Here is an 18,227-nt window from a genome sequence, read left to right on the forward strand (position 1 = left end):
TTAGTTCCACCTCCATTAGCTGCTAAAATGTTATCTCTGCAGTCGGGCTTGAAGTTGCCTCTCTGGCATGGCTGTAACCTGCCCCCAATGACTTTATTCGGATACAGTATGTCCTTTAGTCTTGCTTTATTTATTTATTTGTTTTTACGGCTGTTTGTCTGACCAGTTCGACTTTATAGAGCGGCACAGCAAAATGCTATTACAAAAGGGAAAACAATCCGCAAACACCCAGTAGGTTTTATTGAAGCTGTATCAATACTGGTGGCTGTGGGCAATGAATTTTGTTATTATGCAGGATTTCAGAATTAAACCTACTTATAGCTACTTGAGTATTTACAAGTGAAACATTTATTGGTTAACGTGAGTGAAAAGCTTTGAAAGTGTACGGTACCTTCTTTCATCTACAGAAAAAAATGAAGAAATGGAAATGGCCTATTATTTGTACAAGAATCAATCACTAGCCAATCTTCACCCTTTCTGTGTACCATGCAAACATGTTGCAGACAAAATGTTTGAAGGAAAAGTTCAACATGTGGATTATCTTGTTTAAAATCTTGTAGCCTTCAGCCTTACTACAGTTCTAGCAATCACAAGCGGTGCACTTGTATAAAATAAATATACCTTAAAAAAAAAAAAGATATTACATCAAGTGATTGTAATGATGACTTCTTGCTAATAACAGCATAAAAAAGCAACGATTGGAGCAACATGACAAAAATGAGACGAGACAAGACATGTAAACATTTCTTCACCCATATCATGATGTACAGGTTTGTTAACATGATTAAAGCCAACAAAATTGTAGTATTGCATATTAAAAACCCTGTTTATAACTTAGTGCAGTGATATTTCTATTCCACAGCTTCAAAATACATTTACACCACGAAGGAATAAATAAACATAAAATAAAAGATTCAGTACACAATTTTAACATTTAATAAACTTAAGGAAAATGGTTTGTAGTTTTTTATGTAAAAAATATGAATAGATATAATAAACAGTGATATAATTAACCATAACAAAAATTGTATTGTGACATGATATATTACAGCATTGTCATTATATCATTTTATTACCCAGCAGCTCATTAACAGTTTCTTGCCAGGACAGTCAGGAAGCATAAACATTTGAAGGCTTTTATTGCTGTATGATCAGGAAAGTGACCATTGTTATTAGACTAGCAGGTATACAAGATCATCTAAAAAAAAGAATGCCTACCATCACATAAACATGTATACCAAGAGGAACTTTGGTTTTTGTCTTGCAAAAGCTATTACACACAACAATGACTGCATTATGTTTATTTGTTACATACAAGATTGTCGGGAACAACATCAGGTATGGCACAGAGTAGTATTAAAGCTTGCATCTTCTTTGACAGAAGCTAAAAATCTAAACCAAGCAGTTGCAGATATGCTTCTAAAAAATGCATGAACTATGTGCAATGCATGTAAATTTTATTTTTCAACGCATGAAAAACTTCAAGTAAAATCCACTCGTTAGTTCTGCAGGCTTTGAAAGCAGTTGTGTTAATATTTAGCACCTGGTGACCCGATGTTACCTTTTCTGTGTACTTGTCCTGCTTCGCCTTTTGTCTGGTCTCTTACGATAAATCTGGTTTCAGTAAATTATCAAAATTTGAAAAAAATTAAGCCAAAGATTAATCTCAGGATTCAACCCAGACCCTAGATGTATGCATTGTTATGTCTCATAAGTTAAGGGGGGGTGTCGGGGTCGGGGACGGGGACTGAGGTGTTTTATCATGTACCACAGCTTCGGAATGCTGATTGAACAGCAGTGCCTTTTGAGTGTTAATGCTTTTTACTGGGTTTGTCTTCCATTTATGTGTGTTGACAAAACGGGACAGAGTCAGAGGAGTTACAGTACAGACAACAATTATGTTGTCTTCATGTTGTCGTCTTCTCACAGTGAATGTGTGTAGCTTTTCCGTGACCCAAAGATGTGCTGATAATGGTAATATGAACTCTCTCTCTCTCTCTCTCTCTCTCACACACACACACACAAATACACACTGTCTTATCTCTCACACTTCCTGTTGTCTCCCATAGTGTAGGCCGTGCTGCTCAGCAGATCCTGGACTTGAGGCTTAAGAGGTCAAAGGTGACAGTTCTGTCCGTACTGGACCTGTAGTTATTCCGAAGGCGGCTAGCTGTCCTGGGATTAGGGCCGAACAGGAGGAAATAAACATTGTGTACTGGATTTGTTGGGGCTTTTTCCACATCAGTGTAAAAACCCAGGCATAAATCTCTGTTCTTGGGTTTGGATCTTGATGGGACTTTTGTTTGCCGGAAAGCTGGATTCCCCGTGGTACTTACTTGGCTTTAAGAATGGCTCCCAGTTTGTGTCCTATTCTGGCTCCTTTGACCGTGCAGCTGTAGCTTTGTATTCACCATGATTTGCCACTTCTGCTCTGCTGTTTTGTTCATACATTTATTTATTCATTTATTTTTATGTTTGTCAGATTTCCCTGCTTTTATCAGGTCTGGGTCTGATTCACTGTTAGATGTAACCTCATCTTATGTTACATGACATACACTAGTAAATAAAGCAGAGTAATACAGACTGGCATGATGAGTCTTTGTACTGCGCTGTGGAGGAATGTAGAAAACAGCATACTGAGAGAGAAGGAGGAAGAGAATGATACCGTGACAGACTACAAGTTTCTCTGTTGGTGCCAGTAGTCTGCTGCCTGAAGCAATGAAAGCATGTATGTTTCCATCGCTGGACTTCACAGCACTGTGAAAAAACATCACCCTTCCCTCAAAACAGAAATGCTACAACTTCCCCACCATAGTCAAATTTATGACATATTCTGTGTGTCTGGTGTTATTGTTACTCATTTTCAGCCGTTCCCTTTCATCTGTGGGTCAGTACTCTTCATAGCATAGCAATATTCCACTGATTGATCTTGTGCTTTGTGTGGACAAAAACAAACCCTGTTTGCTCGATGATTACTATGACATGCACAGAGGTTGGAAGCCTGACATTTTGACACTTTGACACAGAAAAGATCAATATCAAGCCTTGCTAATGCTCACAAGCAACCATGACTGTAATATTTGTAGTCTATTCACTGATTTGACAAATTAAAAAAAGCCCTGATTTATAAAAGTGTTAATTATTAGTCTCCCTCCTTTAGATGAGTCGGCATGTTTGTTTTGTTGCACGTTAAGGCTTTTTTTAGGCTGACAACCAGATTTAAACACTTATCCAAGACCTACACCTCTAGATGTGTACATTTTCATGTTGGATTGTGTGTTTTTGGCAGTTACAATGTGGGCTGACCAGACGAACCGGTTCCAAAACAGCCAACATGTTGTCAGTTCACCGTGATGTCAGTAGGCACTGTACTGTTGTCCTAAAGGCGGTGGTTAAAGCCTTTCTACTGTTAACACCCACCTTAGAGAACCATACAGGAATTTCACCTGCTTTTGCAAACAGGCTAAGCAGAAACTACCTGCAAAACCCGTGAAGAAAGAGCGTCGTCACTTACCAAGACAAAAAGAATGAATCTGAAGAAATGGCGGAAGCTCTGGGAAGCAAGGTGTGTCTGTTTTTCACCGCCCATTAAATTTGGGATAATTACAGATCTGAACACAGTGAGAATCCTTTTGCTTGTTTGTGTTAACACGTTAAAAAAAAAAAAATCACTTTTACGTAATACTACGCTTATCATTAGCATCTTGGCTGCTAAACAATAGCTGCATTATTTGCAAATGTTCTAGTGTACAAATTCATATTTCCTTAAATAGAAACAATTCTCAGTTGCTTATTCTAACACTGTGTGCTAAAATTGTGATCATATAATCTTTTATTGTTACATCTCTCATTCTCCTCTTCTGTATACTCGGAGATATTATCACAAGCCATTATAATACATGGACTTATAAGCCTGAGTATATTCTTATGTTCATTATAACATGTAGAGGTAGACAGAATGCTAGAAATTACTGTTTTTATGTACTATGAATAATATTATTTTGTACTGAACACATTTGCAGATATTCCAGTTGAGAATCATCTCTTCAAAGGGCCTTTTTTCCCCTAACATTAATGCTAATATTATGGCTAATATGTCTTAGCATTTTTTTGGCACTTCACTGGTCTTAGACACAGGACATGTCTTTAGGATTCAAGGGGCATGAAAGTCTGTGTGGGTAAAAGCCACTTTAAGCTACTTAATTAGCCATAATCTATAGACTTCTGTCTGAGGCGTAACTAATGAACTTAAACGTACAGAATTTGTTCCACTGTGTAGAATCGAAAGTGTTGAAATGGCTACATGTACATCTACATGTTTTGTGAATTTATGACAGCTGCAACAGAAAAAAAAAGGATTTATTTTTTCCTCCAGAAATTGAAGCTTCCCTCGCTGATGCACAATACATTTTGGCAGCACTAACTGTGTGGCAGAGAAACCAATTTGTTTTCCACAGCGCATCTTAACCCATGCTTTTTGTATATCGTTCCACGCTTTCCCACCCTCCAGTTCTAATCATGTTACTCGCTTTAGGTTCATGTATTGCTATCCCAGAATGCAGATTCAATCTGCAGACCGTAAAACTCGGGCCAAAAACTGTGACGACAAAATAAACAGACTTAATTACACTTATTAGGCATTAAATGTTGCCTGGTTTATTCTTCATTCTGAACAGACTGGAGATTTGGGAGGGGAGGATTTGGAAGTGTCACACTCTAAAAGAAATCTTGAAACAGAACACATGCCTTCATTGTGGATCACCACACACACACACACACACACACACAAAAGGCCCATTTAAAACAATGTAAATTTATTGTGAATGTGCTATAAAGTGTTTTTTTTTATTTAATTTTTTTTAAGTGATTGTCCTGACCAACTTTTGCTTCAGTGAGCTCTAGCCGAGCCATACCCCTTGTATGTACATAAGCTGGACTGTGTTCACTTAGTACGCAAAGGCTTAGGGGAGGATTCTGTGGTTGTATGTGTGTGGCTGGGAGATGTCCCACCTTTAGGACCTCAGGATGATTTTGTATGGCTTCTGTAATGTTCATTCCAATGTTAATAGCATTCGCCAGACTGTGCCATTTTATATAAACGGCCTGTATATTCTACCTTCTTCCGTAGATTCACTGTACTATAGAGGTTTATTGACTATTCTGTGAGTCAGTCGTATGTCCTTGTAAAAGTCAAACGCTTCAATGTTTTGTGTAATTGGCATATAGTACATGTCAGTCTGTAATTACACCCATCTCAGACACTTCCTTGAGAGCCTTATAAAGCAAGGGCATAACATAGTGAGCAGAATGTAAGTAATTGCAGACTATACCATTTCTCATGAGGTGGGTGAATCTTAGAAAAAAATGTATAATTACCCTTCAATTTAAAGGTAATGTATTCTTTTTACCTTTAATTTAAGGGTGATATTGTTTCATTTAAACCTTTTGCACACCTATTTTAGCAAGCCCTAAGTAATTGGACACTTGAATTGCCAATGAACTAAAGAATATCACTTCATCTGTGAAACCCTGGAAGCACGATCATGTCTGGCTGAAGGTAGATCAGGATTTCTTGCCGTGATTGATGTGATGCCAATTGTAGCAGTGGGCTAAATTCTGAAGTGAGTGTTATAAATCATTTTATCTCAGTTTTTATACACAAATCCAAAGAAATACCTCACATCTTAATGGATAATACTTTGGGTTAGGGTTAGGGTTAGTGGATAATACTTAATGGATAATATCAGTGCAGGGATATGCTACAAAATTAGCTATACTTTTGTATATTGATGGAATAGGTAGAATACTCAAATCAGATCAACTGATCCAAGTGGCAGTTCATTTCACTTTATAAATATAATGATAAAAATGGATTGCAAGACCATAAACTGTGGACTTTAGGGTGGATGATTTCCAGTTATTTATGGTCATTGTATTAAATGTGTTGACTGAAATATCATTCTTTCAGTATAAAGCATGGGCCAACAGGACACGGATTAAAGACCACATTATATAGGACTGCTAGCACACTGTTGCACTGTGTTTAGCACATCGTCTTAAATTAAACACAATTGAGTTTAAGTATGTGTTTATTTAATGTTTAGAGAAATACTGGTGGGAAAAAGGGGGGGAAGTACATTTCAGAAAAAACTTTCGTTTTAAGGTTCAAAAGGATAACATAAGCTGCCGTCAGTCAGTTTGTGATATTTATTTATTTATTTATTTATTTATTTATTTATTTATTTAAATGTGAGAAGCAAATATGTCAATTGCTCAAGATATGTTATTGGCTATTTTCTGGTTTCCTAGCTCTACAAAATAGATGTAAATGTGCTCAAATCAAAATAGAGTTTCTGTGCTAATGGGGTTTAATTTCAAATCCAGTATTAGTGAGAACAACAAAAGTCACTGTCCAGATGTTAATGGACATTATGACACTATCATGCAAGTGCATTAACTGGAACACCAGCATCTGTTCTGCAGTGGTAGCAGTAATGTCGTGGACACTAATTTTCATTACAGGCCACATAGTTTTAGTACCTGTGGCAGGCTCGATGGGCCGGGGGTTGTAATGCTTTCTCCAGTCAATAAGCCACTGTAGATTAGATGGTGCATTCATTCAGAATATAAATGGTTTTCATTGTAGATTGTTGGCTCATGATCTGTCTTAGACGGAATGTTTACTTGAAGTAAACGGAGCTTTTAATGTTAATGGCTCCTTGTCTCTCTCTCTCAAACTTCTAGATTACTTCTTGCTTCCTTGTTCTAGGTCTCCTCTTTCGTATAACAGCACACAGGGTTTCATACCCATACCCATATAACCAAAGGCTGTAGGGAGCAGAGAGGGGGTGGGATACTGGGTGGAAGTGGTTGATTAGAGTGCAGAGCGCTTAGGGCTGTTTTCTTTGGCTCGGGAATGGACCACAGTCTTGGGATGAGTGCCGGATCAAGAAAGACTGGGTGAAAGTGACCTCTCCCCTCATAGAGATGGAGCACTTTCCAGGAGTGGACAGAAGCCATATCTTCATTCAGCAAAACACCTGGTTGCCTGCTCTTTAGACAGAGAAAGTGAATGGGTGCACTTTTATACACCACAGTGTGCTTCTAAACCTGGTGATTGTGAAATGCTGATAATCCTTTGCATTTCCATGTGCTTTAACTTCAATACAGAGTGAAAAAGCTGAAATCTGACATTACTTTATTTGTGTAACGTAATAAAAGCAACAAAAGTCTGCCACATGTCTTTGTACTGTATATTCCCTGAATGCTGTCTAGGAGTGCCTAGTTTCACACATTTTGGCTTTGAACTCTCATTTATTTATTTTTTGCGCTATATCATGTACTTTATATACTTTGCACCCCTTTTCAGGGGTGGGCAAATCTCAAGCTGGAGCTCTTGTACAATGCAAATTGTGCATTCAAGGGGCTAGTCTATAGACCAGTCTAGACCAGGGGCGTCGTAGGTGGGGGGGTGACTGAGTACATAGGGCCCTGGCATCATGAGGGGCCCTCGACGATCATTTGTATTAATGTTATCTTATTATCTGCACGATCTATATGACAGTCGAGCTTATGTGCTACTTCTAGTTCTCTGCTGCTTTGACACGATTCTACGTAGACCCCTCCCACCTCGAGTGTGCATGCAGCAATGCACAGACTGGACATGATTTTATTGGTTGCCTAGAAGCGATGCAAAGCTGTGGCTTTGGCTGTGAGGGATAGTAGTGAGTGCCTGGACTTGGTGGATGATACAGGGGAGTTTGTGAGTGTTCCGCCACTGTTTATCACTGACGCGATAATCATGCTGCCGTTGCACATGATGTCAAAACCAAAATCTGGCTATCAGAAAAGAAAGGAGAGGGAGGAGAGAAAAAGTGAGAGCAAGTGAGATCTAAAGCACTGCACAATGTCAGTGCTAGCCAGTAAAATAAATGCTTGCTAAGTTGCTGCACAATTGTTTCTATTTCCATAAGACACAACTTGTTTCCAAGCATGTGATGAATGTTCTTATCATAATACTAAACTCTGAAGTAACACGGAAAGTGTGAAGTATTTTTAGAGATTAAATGTGAATATAAAACAATGTTTGCACTTTGTGTGTTTTTGCATCAAAACATTATGAACGTGGTCCAACATTTTACATGAATAATGGTATATAGAATTGTAAACTGGCAAAGTATGAATGAATTAAAAAATGAAGAACATAACACTCTGTTCCAGAAACAGCCACAGAAAGTGAACTGCAATTTTTTTTTATAAAAAGATATGGAGTTGTTCCATCTATTTTAAAGGTTAGGACATATTATGATCAAAATATGATATACAGTGCTGCTGCACTGACATGAATGCAAATAACACTTTGTTATACTATTTTATACATGATGTACGTCAATGCTGTAAGGCAGTAATTCACAAGTGGTTACTAAATCACTGAATCATATATCCTGTCTATAGTAATGCAAATTTTAATATAATAATTGCTATTCATTTTACATTATCATAAAAAAAAAGTGAAATAGGGGCCCCCAAACAGTATCTTTGCATAGGGCCCACAATCCTGGTCTAGGCTATTTGTTTCTATTCATATTTGCCCGGGGGAAGAGAAGGTCCAGACTATTTTTTATTTTTTTGTACAGAATATCGGATAATCTTTTCAGAATCAGAAACATGGAGTTCTGTAGCAGCACTAACAAAACTGGAAAAAAAAAAATTTGTGAAAAAAGTCATATAAAACAATATGCGATCATATCATGGTTAATCACGTTGACGTAAAATTTGACTGACTGGACTGTCGATAATGTGACGTCTCTAATGACTACTCTGCTGACTTCTTGTCTAGGGTGCAAGCAATAAGCTCAAAGCTACAAGCATTATTTAAAAGAGGATAATAAACATATCTGTCTGCATCCCCTAGTTTGTGCTAAGGCATTTAACTAGTGAACTAGCTCAGCACACATTGATATAATATTACCAACCACATTTTAGCATAGCTTCCAGGCAAAAAAACATGGGATGGGCAGCACTTTGACAGATCTGTCCAATGATCTAGCTTATTAATTTCTATTATGTCCCTCTCTGTAAAATAAAATTGATGACTTTTATCCATCTGTTTAAATTCTGTATAAGCATAGGTTCTAGCCAGTTATGAGAAAATTGAACTCTGTGACTTCTTGTGTATTCAAGAGACAAACAGAAGTCAGATAATACCATCTTACAATAATAATTACCAATATGGTGGTGTTAGAGTACATGTAATAAAATAATCTCTTTAGTGTCTAAATCTATTCCACTCCTAAATCTTATTCCATTCTATTCCTGTATGTTGGAAACCCTGAATATGTCTTTAAATGTTCAGTATGTGTACAAGATGTTTTTGAAGAGCAGTTCATTCCCCTTTCCCCCAGATAATTTCGCTTTCATTTAACCCTGACCTCCAACTATAAACAGCATTTCAACATAATTTGTTTGCTTACAGCTACATTTCTGCTCACCGTCCAGGTTAATATGGATTAACCGAATTACACACCTGCATGTACTATCAAATTCGTGTGAGAAATGTGTGTCGGGGCGGAGTGAGGGAGGGCATAACCTTGAGCTTGAACTTTAAGAAGACTTTTTTGCAGCAACCAGCTTTCATTTCTTCCGCTCATTCCAGAGCTGACAAGTTTCAGACAGGCCTCGTTAGCGTGACAGAGTTCAACTGAAACCTTTATGACACTAAATCTAGATGCATGACTATAGGATCTTTCTCTCCAGGTCCTGCCTGCTTTATGTCACTCCCACCATTTGCTACGTCTCATAAGCCCTTCTTCGTGTATCACATATCCCTGAAATTATTATCCACCCACAAAAGTCAACTTCAGATCCTTTTGTCTCCACTAAGGGCTGTTTACGGGGTCTATATTGTTAGTATTCTATAAGCTGTCCTCTCAACCCTGCCAAAGCATAATCCCTGCGAGCTTTCTTATTCATCTCTGCTTTGCATTCAGCAATGGACCAGAATTCCATGTTATGTTTTAGAGTGGGATTGGAAAAATAATCGATCCCTGGATTTTTAGGTGTCACTTTCTCTCTTGAATGGGGCACAGAATGTCATAATTAGGCTTGTACATGGGCTTATGCGTAAACTTTTATTAATATGAAAACTGCTGCTAAGGAAAATACATGCAATTAAAAATGCCATTCAAATTGTAATTACTTTATTACAGTGTATTTAGTTGATTTAAGTGTATTACAAATGTGCAAAAATCTAGCCAGATTAAGTATATTCTTATCATTTAATCATTCATTTAAACATAATTCTGTATCTGTCTATCTCTTTGTCTGTCTTTGCATATCCCAGCTTGTTAGGATATTGGGGGTCTTGCATGATACAGGGTCTTGCATGATACAGCCCCACTGGAGCAGAGTGGTTTAAGGGCCTTACTCAAGTGCCCAAAAGTAGCAACTTAACCTTCTGATCAGTAGCCCAGAGCCTTAACCAATGAGCTGCTATAATACAAAAAAAAAGTGTCACAAAAAGAAATGCATGGTTTGGTCAACTTGGCATTATGTGAGTAGAAGCAGGTTACTTTTTTTTTTGGTGTCGCTAAAACATGCATATGAAAAATTTTTGAGCAGTGAAACATGCTGTTAGCCCTAATGGAAATATAAAGCTTAGCATTTTTTTTTTTTAACGCAGCAAGCTATTACGTAAGAAAGAAAAATCATAATGTGGGCTATAAAAAGAAAAAAAGGTGAATAAAGAATCGTTTTATAATAGCATAGTGGCACCCTGAATTGAAATCAGATTAAATTGTGAACTCCTGAGATATTTCTATGCCTAATGACGGAGTGCTCTGCTTATGGATGATGATGAGGGAAGTGAGTTTTGGTGTTGTAGTAATGACTAACTCCTAGTTATTAAAACTCTGCAGTGATGAGGAAAAAAACTGGTGTATGTTTTTTTTCTAAATGCTTAATCAGTGGTGCTGGTAATATTGATTAGTTAACCTTATGGCGCACACATGGCGCTAACGTGTCCTAGATTGTAACATCTGCACTGTTGTTTTCATCATCCCCTCTCTCCAATTTGTAGTCCCATGTGGTATGTTAGAATGTCAGACTGGCTTTATTATCTGTTCTCCTATTTGCTGTATTTGTCACTTATGTATACGAGTCTGAATGAAAGGAAGCCTTATCATCCAAACCAGACTCGCACATCGTTTTTTGCAGTTTCATGCAAATGAATAAATGTTCAGTGTTCCTTCAACTTGCTGATACACACACACTCAGTGGGAGGTGCTGTCAGGCAGTCATGCTGTGGTTGATGAATGGTAGCGTTGTCACCGCAGTCAGGTTTAGCTCTTTTGTGGTGTATGTTTTATGCTCGTGTCCCCACACAATACAGCCAGACGTTGTTGCTCGATGTGGGGGTGTGTTTGTGTTTTCATCTGAGTGACTCTTCGTTTGTTTGTGCTTGGGCAGAACTATTTAGATCAGAGCACTCATTTCTTCCCATGCTAGTGCCTGTGGCTATAACCATTTGATCAGATAAGTTGCAATGTTTATATGAATGGGAACTATCTCAATTACAGCCCCTGCCTACCGTACATTTACTTTCTGGGGTTTGGAATCGCAACATTGAAATTAGTCCATGTTGCTTTTTGGCGTCCACAGTCTTATGAATGATGGACTGCTAGAAACCACCCTGATGGCAAAAGGCGAACAGGAGCCCACGCACAGGTTCACTCTGTGTGATTAATGAGCAGGATCGAGGCAAGTAATCCGAGAGACTCCTCCTGTTCTCTCTCTCCCTCAGGACCTGCGTGATGCATATGCTACGGTCTATATATATATATATATATATATATATATATATATATATAGAGAGAGAGAGAGAGAGAGAGAGGTAGAGATGGAAAATACACCTTGTTGCCCTAGTAGGAATTTATAATAAATTTGTCTTGTAAATATTTTTTTATTCAAACTTAGTTACACTGGTAAATAATATATGAGCTTGTTTAAGGGACTCGACTTAAATTCCTTCTCAATATTTTTTCTTAAAATGCTGTCAAAAATCTTTCTCTTTTCTATGTCTTTTTAGCTAACGCTTCTTTTCCTGTAGAGCCTGATCCTCATCAGTGCTGATGGCAAAAAGAAGGAACTTGTTTATAAATCAGAAATTTTCTCTAACACAGTCAACCATTTTCAAGCAGTTTTAGTGTCTTATTGCTTATTACTGCAGCAGTCAGTCCTTCTTTATAGCTCAGGGGGAACTATGAAGTCTCCCTCAGTCACTTGAATATTAAGGGTCCTATGAATCAGAATAGAAGTGAGACATAAAAATAGATATAAAATCGGATTGTGTCTTCGATCTTTTTGACAGCTTGACCAATAAAATAAGCAAGTATTACAGTACTGGGGTTCACAGGGGATGGTGCAGAGTTGATCTTTCAGTGACTCTGTGCAGCCGATAACGTTTGCCAGCAACCGTTTGGCTAATATTTTTTTCTCTTTCCTGTGTTCTCAAAGCTCTGATGGCATCTTCCTTAGGCCTGTCAGAGATTTCAAGACCTTCATTATTTCTCTCTATTTTGGTCATTGTTTCTATATTGCTGAGAAATTCTGTCAGCACAGACATCATTAGTTATCTCGTTATTCTGGTGTTGAAAAAGTTGCAACACAATTACTTTTATAGCCTTTAGTCATCTCCAAAGCTGTTCACGATATTTGAATACCAGACTAGCCGTTTGAGGCGCCAGTATGCAAATAGTGTAATCAGGTATTTGTTATGCCCTGCATGCAAAAGTGAATCTCAACATGATTATGAGTCAAACATATTTCCAAGTCAACACCAGAAATCTAAAAGAAACACAAAAACTTATCCAGTGACTAGTTTGATCTCTGATTTTAAACCCTGCTGAAAACCTGGGGTGTGTATTGAAGAAGAAACTATAAGATTATAAAGGATCAAATGTTTCGATCCCTCTGAGTGTCTCCAAACATTAGACTATAGAAGACACTCCGCGCATGTATTCTCTCCAAGGCAGGCATCATAAAATTGTAATTATTCAATTTTCTTATGGCAAAGCTCAAAATATCCCATGTGGTGCTCATTTTTATCTCTTATTTCTTTTGCTCATTTTTATGAAGGTGCTAATAATTCTGGAGGGCAATTGCGGCAGAAGGGAGTTGGAGGAAGAACTGAAGAGACAGCAACTAAAGACAATTGGAGTAAGTGCTAGAAGATAGGCATGCTTCTGATATTGGTCATAAAGCAGCCAATTAACCTACACATGATGTTAATAATGCTTGATTAAACATAATGAGAAGAATAGATTATATATGATAACTGTAATTTGCAATATATACGGATAGATAAATGTATACGTAGGAGCACACAAATGGAGGGAGTTGTGGTTATTTTCACAATTGTATTCAAGTGCTTCATGTGTTTGTCGAAGATGTCTATCATCGTTTGATACGCCAAGGTTGCTGTTATTAGTAGTGCTGATGAAGACTCATTTAAAAGTGTGTTGTGGTTTTTTTGTTTGTTTGTTTGTTTTTTAAATGAACAGGGCTTTAAAGAAAGAAAGAAAGAAAGAAAGAAAGAAAGACAAAAACGAACATTTGAAAAAGGCTTAACGTCGCAAATGCGTCTCTGCCAGAGGGTTTACTGCTGCCTTCACACTGCTTGCACTGACTTTTTGCTGTGTTTAACTTGCTCTTCACATTCTATGACACATACTGCTTGACTGTATGATATCTCTTTTTCTGGAGCCTTTCAAAATGGCAGTTAATGTTTCAGTTCACCCTGACCCATTGAAAACCTCAAAACTCAACACTCGGACAATCCGGAGCCAATGACTGATTAATAGAAATGACCAGTGCATAAAAATACGTAGTTATGGATACACCATTACCGGCTTGGCAAGCTTTATCAGAAGCAGATTGAATTTGATCTATTTTCTGATTTGATCCACTGACACATTTTATACCATGAAAGATGATGACGTCTGATGCAGCACAGATCATTCACATGAACCTAGAATGCTTTTTGAATGTCATCTTTTTCACATGAACCTAGACAATGTTTAACAGAAAATAATCTTGCAGAGAATAAGCTGAGGGCTAGCCAGGGTATAAAGGGGATGAGGAGAATCTCATGGTTTAACTGTATTAAAACTGTATCAAATAAATTCAGCAGTATAAAAACAAGAACCGGCCAATTTTGCTAAAGTGACCACTTCTAACTACAAATTCATAAATCACATTTGGTTCCAAAATAGCATAAGGAGCAGTTTTTACTGGGTTTAGTTCCTGCTTGATTACATTTTCTGCACCACTGCTGTCCCACCTTAAGGCATATCTTTAATCACATTTGCAGCTGTAACATTGTTAAGGTTTTTTTTTTTTTTGTCGGTTTGGTGCTCTGCGGGGGTTAAATTATGCTGCGCTGGATTCTGACAAGCATTTGAAAGTGAGCAGAGAATATAACAAGCAAAAGGCAATCAAGCACCCACCAGGTGGGCTAAATCTTCACTTTATATCTATTAAACCTGACATATCTTTGGGTTTTTATAGCTTTTGCTAAAACTCAAGATTTCTGTCCTAAATTTCTTCTCCTTATCCTTTAACGCACACCTCCATTTTCTCTAACATTCACGTTTTGGTTTTTCTTTCCATAATTGCTTTGGAACAGTGATGGCAGAAAGTTGGACCAGTCTTTCTGCTGCTCTCCCTTTCCACTTCCTTTTGATGTTTATACTCCAAAAAGACAGTATGTGTAAAGGTTTATCAAAGGCTTTTGCTACTTTTTCCTCCTCCCTTATATGAATGGAACTATAAAAATAGCCTTTCAAGGTCATTGTGCTCAGGAGGGCTTTAAGGGAATTTCTCTGTATCTCAGGAAAAATCTAGAAACCAACTTGTCTCTTATCCCTCCCCTTTCTCTGATGCTTCATATCAGATTCTGAACATAAACCATTTACCACCACCAGAACCCAGCCAGCTAACAGATGGCATAATCCTTTTAGATCCACCACGATGATCGCTGACTATGAGAAATGTTAGTTATGGAAAGCATAACATCTTTGGCTGGACAGCGAAAACCAGTGAAAGCAGATTGATTGAAGAGAGATGAGAAAAGCGAGATGTCGGCCTACACAGCAAAAAAGTCTGAAGGTTTCTGGACAGCGTTACATTTCTTTCTTCTTAAGAGCACAAAAGATATAATGCGATTAGCTTCTGGAAAGCTCTGGGTCTTTGAGGGTTCTTTATAAGTGCATGAAATGTACTTATAAACCTAATTCTAGATGGGGGTTACAAAACTGATCATTTTAGTCAAGGTGTCCGAAACCCTGCCTCATAAAATATTCTGATCTTCTGAAGTGATAAAGAAAATATGGGCAGCCTGGCTAAAAATAAGGCCTGGGAAAATTGGTGGTTGTGGGAGGCAGTGCCAGTCAGGAGCTTGTAAAAGCGTGCTGATAGAATTAGGAGAGGCATACTAAAGCTATGCAAAGGAATTTAGCAGGATAAACCTCGGATTAACACTGTAAAATGACACCTTTTTTCCTTTTACTCACTCATGTCCTACAAATGGGGCAAAATTTTTCACCAACTCTCCCAACAGTGGCACATTGACCTACTTTAACTATTGCGAATCAGCAAAGCTAGCACTTTCTATAATAAGTCTCTTTACAAGGTGTAGCTTATGTAGTCCTTATGTTTGGTAGTGGCTCGGGAAAGTGCTGATTTGAGTCTCTGTACTCCTAATGTGTTGGTTACCGACGGCTTTCATGTTTTTCTGGATTAGAATGAAGCGGAAGCGTTGTGTGGCAGAATGCTGTAGCTTGAACAGAGCAGAGTTTGAGATCTGCCTTGTTTGCCTGGGTTTTCATTCCGGTGAAAGTTTTCCTGCTTTTGACACTAGGGATCCAAACATGTGGGACTGATAGTGTCGTTGTTATTAAACTTGCAATGTTCCTGAACAGTTGAGATTCTCTAATTGGCTTCCATCTTGTTAATATTCTCCTCTGCTGGGGTGGTCAAGATTTGACTTGGAGTGGTGGTAATGGTTTCAGTAAGTCTGTGGGCAGCGCTCTGCTGTGGTAAGGAGACAGCAGATGGGCCTAATGGTATTCCCCATTTGACTACCCATTTAAAATGGACAACGAAGCACAAAAAACCTCCAACCTCTGGCCGCCGCAGGGCAGTTTTTGCAACAGCTGAAGCCAGTGTCTAGAGTGACGGGGCAAGAAAAACACTCGCACACTCCTACACACACACTATTCTTGCCCTTTCACTTTTAGTTTCTGTCTTTTGGCATACAAAATGTATAAATGCAGTGCATGTAATGATGGAGAAAAAAACATTCTCCTGCATGATTCACACTCTAAATCAAATTAATAGGAAACATTTTTGCAGTTATCTGCAGTAAGAAATGGTTACTGTGGCAACAAGTAAAAAGTCACTATCTTTAATTGACACTGTGGCTTGTTTAGTTTTTTCAGGTGTATTGCTTGTAATATCTCCCACAAGCATGACTCATTCATCTTTATCTTGCTGTTAGAAGTTTTCAGCCCTCTCTTAACCTCTTGCACTGTACTTAACTCTAGTTTTAGGTTAGCATTGAATGGACTTTTGAACTATAACCCTGTTTTGAATCAATATTTGATCATATCACATAATAAGTGATGGATAATCCATGTGTGCCCCAATATGTCTCCACTGATGACTTGTGATTGCATTTTGTCACTCGGCGTTTCCAATTCAGTCATCACTTTAAATCCAAACCAAAATTAAAAATGAATAGAAAATCTGACTGTTTATATTGAGCCATTGAACTATTTCCTAATTAAATCATCAGGCACTTGGATCAGTTGATAAAATCTTTACTCATATCCTCATTCTGGATTTTTGTGCAGGATTTGTTAATCTAATGACTTTTTGTGCTTTCAGCAGTCACTAATTTAAAAGAGAGATTTATTTGCATGCTTTCTGTTTTCCATTTGTGTGCTTGATGGCTTTTATATGGCCATTCTAACATATTATATTAATGTTAATGGTTTCTTTTAGCAGTGAAATCCTGTATGCCTCCAAGCTCAGAATTTGCCCTTCCCACAGTCTAAATACTGTTTTAAAGCATCAAGATTATCATTGCAAAATGAATAGTAACAATTAGTAATATCATTCATTGCTTCTTAATGAAGCTTCATTAGGTAGTAAAATGGAATAAATAAACAATATCTTGAGAATGAGCAGGTCAATGATCTTCAACTAGCCTGCATTCAGGTAGTAGTATTTGAGTGTTGAGAACAGTAATATAAATATAAATTATATGAGAGTAAGCTGTGTAGCCTGTATGTACAGCTGAATATAAGGTTTAACCAAAATAACGTAGCCACTTTAAAATTCAAAATCCACTAATAAGACAATTAAGCTGTGCATGCATTACAGAGTGTATCAACAGTGATGGTGGACATTTGGACAAGTGCCTTGTTTATGTGTGAAAACAACAAACTGGTCATACTAGCTAGTCTTTTGATGTCAGGGAAGTATCAGGATGCATCACCAGTCACACTGCAAATGCAATGTGGCCACTTACATCCTAAATTAAGTGTGAGTGGTTGGATCACAAAAGTGTTTGACCGTGTTCAGACCTGCATTTAGCGATGTTCACTTGTGATCTGATCACCCGAGACGCATGTTAGTACGAAGTGTGTACAAGCCTTATGTGAAGTCTTGCAGCCTTTAAGAATCCCTGTGCTTTTAAAAGGTAGGTGAAGGCTCAGAGTCATCGACCCTCCACCTACCCCCTTAAAAATGACAGCATGTCAAGACATGTTCACACAATCCTCAACACTCCTTAAGGAGTCAAGACCCATTAGTGAGCTACTGCTGCTGCTCATCTGCTCCTAAAGCCACGTTAACCCCCATTCAGATCATTACGTTCTCACTGTTCGTATCCAAGTCACTTTCTCCACAGTTTTCGAGTGCTTCTTTTCTCTCCACAGCAGGGGTGTCTCACAATAGCCCTGGGGGCCATCGCACTGCGCAGTGTGATGTTTTCCCTGCTCTAACACATCTGAATGAACTCATGAAGACCATGTTAATTAACTGAGTTCAGGCAGATGTGGTAGAATACTGTTTCTGGCACACTGTAATTAAGCACCTATAATACTTTACCTGGGCTGCAATACCATTAAGCAAAGGTGCTTGAGCAGAAGTGTGCTCATACAGAA

At 38.0% G+C, this 18,227-nt stretch overlaps 1 protein-coding gene across 2 annotated transcripts in view; it reads left to right on the forward strand.

Annotated features, from left to right (window-relative positions):
- Nucleotides 1–18,227, forward strand: part of arhgap35a (Rho GTPase activating protein 35a) — a 65,217-nt gene that overhangs the window by 6,159 nt on the left and 40,831 nt on the right. The window contains exon 2 of one of the 2 annotated variants that reach the window (XM_027147923.2): nucleotides 13,135–13,215. The exons of the other annotated variant lie outside the window; for it this stretch is intronic. The gene's annotated coding sequence lies outside the window, so the exon portion shown is untranslated. The remainder of the gene's footprint in view (nucleotides 1–13,134; nucleotides 13,216–18,227) is intronic. 2 annotated transcript variants of the gene reach the window in all.

This window comes from Tachysurus fulvidraco, chromosome 11 (genome assembly GCF_022655615.1).
Source record: "Tachysurus fulvidraco isolate hzauxx_2018 chromosome 11, HZAU_PFXX_2.0, whole genome shotgun sequence".
Lineage (NCBI taxonomy): Eukaryota > Metazoa > Chordata > Actinopteri > Siluriformes > Bagridae > Tachysurus > Tachysurus fulvidraco.